Consider the following 9,591-nt stretch of genomic DNA (forward strand, 5'->3'; position numbering starts at 1 on the left):
GTTGTGAACTGGTCATGAAAAATGGCCAGCACATTGACGCTTTTCCACTTCAAAACCTAACTGTCTTGGACCAAGAAATTGAAAGTCTTCTTGCAAATATTTTGGAGGAGTCTAAACTAAGTTCTTCTATTGATCAACCAGCTGCAGTTACCGAGGTGCCGAGAATAGAGGCGAGAAGTTCAACCGATGAAGAAGGGGGAAGCCATTCTATTGAACCTATAGCTAATCGACTAAGAAAAATTATTTCCGTTCCCTCAGATGTTACTTTACCTCTATCCAAAGCAACAAAGTTTACATGGACAAACGACAAGTCAAGTTCTGGGATCCCAATATTTCCTGAGTCAAACTATGATGACTGCCGAGATTGTCGGAGTCACAAACAATAGGATTTGGCTATAAGGTTTGGTCAGTTTGTACTCCATCCGGATATATGGTAAATTTTGAGATTTATCAAGGTAAAAATCCTCGATCGAACCAGAAGTATGAAGAACGCTTTGGTAAATGCTCTGCACCCCTCTTATCAATGATAGATGACTTTCCTGAAGATATTTGAAATCTTCCTTTTTCAATTAACTTTGATAATTTGTTTACCGGTTTTCCATTCCACGCTTATTTGGAAGCAAAAGGTTATAATGGGACAGGAACCATAAGGGAAAATCGAATTCCTTCAAGTTGCCCTTTAGAGCATAAAAACAAAATAAAAAAATGCCTCGTGGATCATATAAACCCAAAAAAACTCAAGAAACGGGTACACAAATTATAAAATGGGTTGACAACTCTGTTGTTTGCATTGCCTCGACATGTTATGGGCCTCTTCCAACTTCAACAGCATCTCGCTATTCGAGAGCAGCTGGAAAAACAGTGCCTGGCAGTTGCAAAGGGGAACTAAACCCTTATCGCAATTAGAGTTCAAGACGTCCATTGCGGTTTTCTACTGCGCGCACAACGGCGAGCCCCCAAACCAACCTTACCCAAAAAGAAAACGAAATGAAGATTGTGTAATGATGAATATTCGGTTTGATAGAAGCGATTATTTTGTAAGCCCACTTGAGAAGCGAAGACGCTTTGCAGGAGATAACTGCAAAAGTGTTATGAGCACATATTGTAAAAAATGCAATGTTGGTCTTTGTAAGGTGTTTTGCCTAATAAAAAATACTAACATTTATTTATCGACATTTTATATATAGTTTTATTATGATTTCCTTAAAAAAAATATACGGACCCTACTGCTGCTAGCGTGACCATGTGGTTACACCTCAAAGATGGTCTCAACTTTGTTACCTGAAAAGGTTCAATTAAAAAATTGTTATATTTAGGGTGTAAAACCCCCAATAACCAATCCCTGAAAGTTTCATTACAAAACTCAAAAAAAATAATTGCAGCACTGCAAAATTTTGCATGATATACAAATTTAAGGTAAATATATTTCTTTTTCTCATAACTTTTGAGTCTAAGATTATTTCCTATTAGTTTTTTGTTATTTTTGTAGGTTTTTGTGTTTTGTAAGAAAAATTGTCAATTGGATCTTTTCTAAAAAAAAATACTAAAAGTTAGTAAAACAATGTTACATATGATAAAATAACGCTGATATCTGTATTTGTCCCGTCATTTTAAGTCGAAAACCAATTTTTATCAATTTCAGCTTTTATTTCTTGAAAAAAGCATTGCATTTAAGAATGTTCTTACGTTAACAACAAAATTTTGCATTAAATTAAATAATTTTGAAGTCTATATTGGAAATATTCGAATTTTAACTCTAACTGTTAAAGATATTTGAGCCAAAACCCAATTGTTTGAAACTTTTGATTGAGTTGTTTTATTAACTTCCCATAGGAAGTTATTGTAATGAGTCCGATTTGTCGAAATGAAAATTTTGACATTTCTCGAAGTTTCAAGGTCCCTAGAGTCGAAATAAAAGATTGTAGAAAGATGTCTGTGTATGCGTAAGCTCAGTAGCATTTTGAGAAAAATCAAATTGGCAGTTTTTTTACAAAAACTAAAAACATAAAAAACAGTTATAAAACTTCGTTAAAATTTACTTTCGAATCAAATAGCTTTTTAAAAATAAAAAAATATTTTCTTCAAACGTTTTATATTGCATTGTAAATATTGTTTTTTCGATATTAAGTAGTTTTTTTTTTTATAAAAATCCAACAGTCAGTTTTTTCATAAAAAATAAAATCTAGATGCAAAAGATAGTACGCAAATTTGGTAAAAAATGATGTTCGGTTCTTTATCTCTCAAACTAATTTCATTCATCCAATTTATAAAAATTGAAGAAATGCTAATAAAAAACTAAATTTTCAAACTAAACTATTTCTTTGTATGAAAAATATTGTTGGTAATTTTAAATTTTTTAAGAATAATTCTACTGACGACTTTTTTAACACGATACGAAAACCTAAAAAAAGTAAGACAAATCGAAAGACGGGATGGGATGCGAAGTTATCATTGTGGGTCACGTCCAAGCCTCTTTTTTTATTTGGTTTTAAGAACGAGATCTTGAAGGTGGCACCGTTCTCATCAAAGCACTGAGATCGGAATTTGAAATTGTTTTCCACTTTTTATGGCATATCTGTGCTTATATTGGTGATAGCAGCACGAATATTATTTTCAAGATGACGAAGTGTCTTTAGACGATCAGTGTGTACCAACGATTTAAGGTAGCCCCACAGGAAAAAGTCACATGGGGCTAAATCTGACGATGATGCTGGCCACTGAAGATCGCCTCTGAAAGCGATGACCCATTCGGGGAAGTGTTCACGCAGAATATTAATTAACCTTCTTGCCGTTTGAGCTGTGATGCCATCCTGTTCAAAAACCACACTTCCCCTACATTCATTTAGTCAAGTTTGGACAGAAAAAAATCCACAATCATGCTGACATAACGTTCAGAATTGACCTTAACTGCTCTTTTGATATCTTCAAAGAACTATGGGCCAATAATGCCAATTCTGGGTATTGCACACCAACACGTTCTGTGTGCAGAGGCTGCTCATGAAGTTTTCTCGGGTTAGTGGGTCTCCAATATCGCATATCTTGTTTGTTCACAAATCCTGAAATATGAAAATGTGCATCTTCACTAAAGAAAACAAGGGCGTCCTGAGGCATGTTTTCGAGGAAGGCTTCGCATGCATTTTTTGGCGCAACATGATAGCGTGAATTAAGTTATTGCACCACTGCCAATTTGTATGGGTGAAAATTAAGATCCTCATGAAGAATTCGTCTCACTGTGCGACTAGAAATCCCTAAAGCAGCCGAATGTTTTGTATGAAGATCTGATCACCTAGGGAGTTTCAAAATCGCCGCCCTTACCCTTTCGATGTTTTTTGGCGTCCTGACGGTTCTGGAAGGTCCATTATGTTTCTTCTGCACACTACCGGTATTTCTGAACGTGTCCATTCACAAAAAAATCGATTTCCGTTCAGACACACTACCTGCAGGTGCGATATTGAAATGGTTTCTGAAGGCACGCTGAATTGCGATGATCGAACGGCTGAAAGAAAAGTAGGCCTCTGTGCAAACCATAAACCAACGCTCTACTACTAATAGCTGCTCAGTTGCGAGAGTTTCAGATATAAGGAAGTAACCACGGCTCACCCTGTATATGCTCGACAAAAATGGTATTTCGAAGTTGCGTATGTACGGTACTGCGAACGAACAAACAAGTTTAATAATAACTTCATTTAAAGGAATAGCTTTTCTTAAATTCCCCCATTAGATAAAGATAAAATTCAAGCCATATTCAAGACTAACTCTATTTAATAGTTAAAGGAAATTAGGTCCAACAAAGTTCCTTAATTTAAAAAAAAACTTAGATTTGGTTGAAATCTTCATTTATGCCCCATTGACATTTTCTAAAAAAGTACCCTTAATTATTATAAATGGTTATAAGACTGATGAAATGCAGTCTTATTTTAATCACGCTAAAACTAAAGGTTGCATTGCAAAATTGCAGCTTTTGCAATTGAACAAAAAAAAAAGGCTGGGATGCGATTTGTCTTGCTTAAAAAATTTTTAGGTTTTCATGTTTTGTCAATTGAATGATCCTAAAAAATTTTTAAATTAATAATAATATTGTGCACATGAAATATTTTTTTTTTGTTATGTTCGGAACTAATGTGTTTGTAATATTTTGAAAATTTCGAACTAGTAAACCCGCTTTAGAAACCAAATTTTGAAAAGTTACCAGAATTCCTTTACCATAATGATCTAAGAACAATTTTTACACAATACAATAATCATCCTCTTAATGACATTTCAGTTTGTCTTTTTTTTTGAAAATATTGTTCAAAAAGGAAAACTGAAGTCATCAATAAATTGGCCATGTTTCTTTTTAGGAATTTTTTTAACACTTTCTCACAAAAATGATGCGGTGACAATTTTAAAATCTTGAATTTACGGCTTAATCGGTATTTCATTTCCCGTTAAATTGTAAACATAATTGAAGTTACATGTTTATGGTCTCTTAACCACCTTCTACTTCCACCAACTCCCCTCCCACCCCTCGTCACGCCTCTCCTTTTCCTTTGATTAAGTTTTTGAGCTTAATTCATAATTAATATTTTATTTGCAAAGAAGGAGGTTTATAAATTTGTGTAGACTTTATTTCAATTGCTATAAATATAGGATATACTATAGGTGCTATAAGGCTGGCTGGCATTGACTCTACGATAAAATACAATAGGTAGGTACATGAACTTTCTAAAGCTAAAATCTATATAGGTATATACGGGAACGATGAACGTGTCGGGTGTCGAATATATATGTACATACCATAAACCTCTCTTACCTATGAACGCTTTGTACCTAGAGTATGTACTATATAGTACCTCCAAAAAAGCAGTTAAACCATTATACACTTGGTTGAAGTTTCAAACAATTATTTTCAATTTAAGTTCTACGGTGCATGAAATTAATTTCTTTTGTGTGTGAGAACTGGATTTTCGACACTTTCCCGAAGGATACAAACAACATTCACATCATAATACAAAAATATAGCACTTTAGGGGTACATTGGTATAGGTATATGCAAGGACCTAGTATAGTATACTAAATATGGCAGGAAATTTATAACGATGAAGCCGCACGGTATACGAATGTCTCACGTATATATAGTGCGGTGAAGTGATAACGAGAAAGCAGCGGAGGTAACGGCGGCGGCGGTGAACAGCCGCTTCTGTTTTGAGTTCGACTAAAAAATAAAAGAAGAAGAAAATACGCTTTCACAACCTTTTAACTTGAAATTGAATTTCTCTGCTGTTTTCGGGGAAAAATAATGGCAATTGACAGCAGAACCAAATTTGAGGATTTCAAAAAAAAACTAAAATTTTCGTTTGAGTCGCTAGATGTTTCTCCTAGAGTACAAGTTACTTTCATAGATAGAACAGAAAAAGTTATGGAAAAAAGTTTGAAGGATTCCTTTTTTCGAGTTGAGTTCAATTTTGTTTGGAATTCGTCATTTTTTTCCTATTTTTTACTTACAATGTATGCTTCCGTCTACAAACATCAAAAGTGTGTGAATCCAATTTATTGTAAAACACATTTGTTCATAATTAATCACATTATGTGTTTCTTTTTTATTTTTTGTTGTATTCATGTGTTAAAGTTAGAATTACATCAAAAAAGAGACTAAGATGGTCCTCTTTAGAGAATTTCAAAAGAAATTGGTAAAATTTTCGACATATTGACAATTGACAAACGATATTGACAAAAATTAAAGATATTGTCTTAAAAACGATTTGAATTTTTTTCATTAGAAATAAGAATCTACAAAAAAAATACTAAGCACACTTGGCAAAATGTAATATTTGATTCGAATAAATATTTTGAGAATAGATGAAGGTATTGATTTTAAAATTATTTCATTCTATACTAAATTTTGTAGTTGGCGTAAGATAATGTTGTTGAAAATCAAAATGGTATTATTTTAACAAGAAAAGAAGACTTTCAAAAATGCTACTAAAAGTGAAAAATATTGGTTATCGATTAAAAATGTCGGCTTATTTTATCATATCAAAATATTGTTGCTAACTTTAAGTACATTTTTCGAAAAAGAAACAATAAACAAATTTTTTTTTTAAAAAACACCAAAACCTTAAAAACAACTAAAAACTGATAAAAATGGGTTTCGACTCAAGTATTATGAAAGCAAAGAAAGCTAAAGGTTTCAATTTCTTAGAAAAATCGACAGAGGGGTATGAATGGTAAGTTATCAGTGTGAGTCACATCCCAGAGTATCTTTATTATTAGTTTGCATTTAATAAATTTGTTTAACAATCTTAAAGTTAGACAAAAGTTCATAAAAAGAGCCTGCTTAACAACAACTTACCACTAATTTTTTGACTCAATGGGAGCACTCTTAATTAAATTATAAACGTAGAAGCTTTTTATCAGTTGACGCAATGTTGCCGCAATATTCCAGCTCTTCCACGCCAGACCAGGCCATGCTTCCCCAAACCATGACACTGCCACCACCGTGATTAACCGTTCTTTTGGCTTTCCATTGCTGTGCCACTTTTTCTCCAAACTTTTACAGGGCCATCCTCTCGTCGGTTAACAAAACCTGCCAAAATTCCAGATCAGCGTCTTTGTGCAGAGATGCAAAGTCTTTCCGTTTCTTCTTATTCACATCACTTAACAGCTGCTTCTTTCTTGTTGTTCCTGAAAAAAGTTGATGTCTGTTGAGAGTCCTTCCAATTGTACGCGTACTGACGTCTTTGTGACATGTATCACAGACTATTTTTTGTATGGCAGGGCAATTCGTCTTAGTGTTTTTTCGTATAATATTCAAAATAACCTTTTTTTTTCATTTAATATGCGTGGGCGTCCCGATCTTCGCTCATATTCAACGTGGCCTGTTTTTTGTATTTTTCTATGATGTAATGGATCGTAGCTTTAGGTTTTCCAACCAGACGCACAAGCTCAGCTAAAGATTTGTTTTCTTTCAAAAACAAATCCACAACCAATTGTCGGAAATTTCGCGTCGTTTGATTTCTTTTTCGTTGAACTGACATATCACTTTTTTCTCCATAAGATGTTGATTCACTAACGGCAGAGAGAAAAAAACTAAAGTTAATAAAGTTAGTTTTTTCTCTGCTAACGGCTGAATGCAGAATGACATAATTTTTGATCAAACCACAAGGAGAAACGGACAAAAATAACGCTAAAAGTTATCGTACGACGAATTCTGTGGTTTCACGTGATGAACTTTTGCCTCTTTTTATTATTAAACTAAGTAAAGTGGGTATAGTGATAAGTCATTCAGGTTATAAATAGCATTTGACTACTTGTGTTCAAAAAAAATATAACAGAAAACTTATGTACACAAATTTAACATATATATTAAATTTGTATATCGTACGAAGAATTTTGTCGGTCACTGTATATTCTGGTGAAGAGTCTATCCATCAGTCTTGAAATTGGTATTATTAAATTCATATATTTTGAAATAACAATAAAAGCCAAGAGCACTTATGATTTCTCTGAAAGTGACGAAAAACTGTGGTCAGAAGTAGTACCCGTCTCATGATAGTTAGTGCGTTAGACTGAACAGGACTCAAACACTTATACAGATGACTTACAGGCCCACATGACTTGGAGGTTAGGACACTGAAGTTGTTAATAAAAAATGTCAATCTGTTGATTAAGGAGAACTACAGGTTATCAATTAATAAGCACTGGGACCGCAAGATTCGGTCAGTTAATTCCAGTGACCCTAGTATGTTCCCTAAAATCAGAAACATATTCAGACAAATGAACGATAATGACCTTCCGTATTTGAAACTCCAAAGAACAGAAGAGAACAGGGACGCACTCAGGGCAGCGGAAAAAAACCAGAAGAAGCCATCTCTGACGATGGCTTTTACAATATTTGAAGATACGAAGGAAAAAGTGGAGCCGGTGGTATAGCTGCTTTCCAGTAAGTGCACAAGGTGAATGTTAAAATTCGCCCCAACCACGACCTGGAAAACATAGCCGTATTTAATCACTTTTACCTTCGAAATGATATGACACAATGGCGATCTGAGAACCGCGGTCTCATGCGGTTCTACGACTATGCCTTGGAAAATGCCATTATCACCGAGCAAACGGGACCAAGTCCCTAGTTAGTGACGAAGGTTGAGCTTCAGCTCATCTTAAACTCAATAAAAAATAAAAAGTAAGTAGGTGTCGATGGTATATCCAACGTTGTACTAAGACATTTACCGATGGAAGCAATTGACATTTACACCACACTCTTCAATAATGCACTGAATAATGCATATTATCCAGTGCATTGGAAGACCGCTGTGGTTCATCCTCTCCCGAAAAAGCAAAAGAAAGTCAAATCTTCAGTCGACAAGTCTTCTTCCGAGTATCAACAAAGTTTCCGAAAAGATCGGGCTCTGACTTAGTGGGCTGTGGACAACAAAATAATGCCGGATAAACAGTTCGGGTTCAAGGCGGGTCATGACACAATTCATGCTGCGTCTAAACTCGTTTCTGATATCCACGGGATAAATCAAAACAACAATGCACATGTGCTGTTCTGGTTGATTTGGAAAAGGCCTTTGACACCGTATGGTTAGAGGCTGAGCGGGCTTGGCATAGCCATTGCTGTATATACTTTATAATATGCTTAACGGTAGAAAGTTAGTTGTCAAAAGTGGCAATGTTACTTCTACCACAACATTCTTCCACAGGGAGCGGTGAATTAGCCGATTCTCTTCAGCATTTACACAAGCGATCTGATGGATAGTCCTACAAAGGCAATTACGTACGCCGACGATCTAATTGCGTACAGAACGGCCCGAAAGGTTGAGGTTATTAGAATTCTCTTGCAGCGTGATTTCGACAAAATTCAGCGATATTACGACGACTGGAAACTGAAAATAAATGTCCAATAGTCGAAAACAATTTTGTTTCGGACTCCGTTGGCAAGGGCCACGAGGGATACGCGCAAGTATTGGCGCAAGATATGGTCATTATCTTGAAGTGTTGTGAAGTGTCTCGGTATCTGGTTAGATCAGTATTTATATTTCGATAGACATATAAATGCTGCTCTGACCAGAGCCAGGGGAGCCTTCGCTCTGACGAAGCGGCTGTTTTACAGCAGTCGGCTTGACCCCAGAAAGAAGGTCATTTGCTAAATGGCCCCAGACGGCCGATGATCATTTTTAATTGTCCTGTGTATTTCAACGTTACCCCTTCCCAGATGTAGAAGCTTCGGGTGTTCGAGCGGCAGTGTTTACGACGCTGTACCGGCTTATATCGAACAGCCAAATCTTCCTACGTGCATTACCAGTCCTACGAGGTCTTATACAACGGGGCTACAATCAACAGAACAGACAGTTTCGCGATAAAACTCGTTCGAGGTCTTATTGCAAGAGCTATGTCTGCGACCAACAAGTTTTGGGGCGTTTTATCCGAGCGACGAGTATTTTAAGAGTGCACGTTTGAGCGGCTTCATTCCACCAGAGGCATTCCTCTTTTTAGACAGATGCTGTCTGATACAGGATAGATTGGCAGTTCCGCTAATCTACCACGTCAGACGACGAACCGTGGATAGGTGTCTCCTGAACAATCGAGGCGTTATGGCAAAAGGCGGAG

This window comes from Eupeodes corollae, chromosome 3, assembly GCF_945859685.1.
Source record: "Eupeodes corollae chromosome 3, idEupCoro1.1, whole genome shotgun sequence".
In the NCBI taxonomy this organism is placed as follows: Eukaryota; Metazoa; Arthropoda; class Insecta; order Diptera; family Syrphidae; genus Eupeodes; species Eupeodes corollae.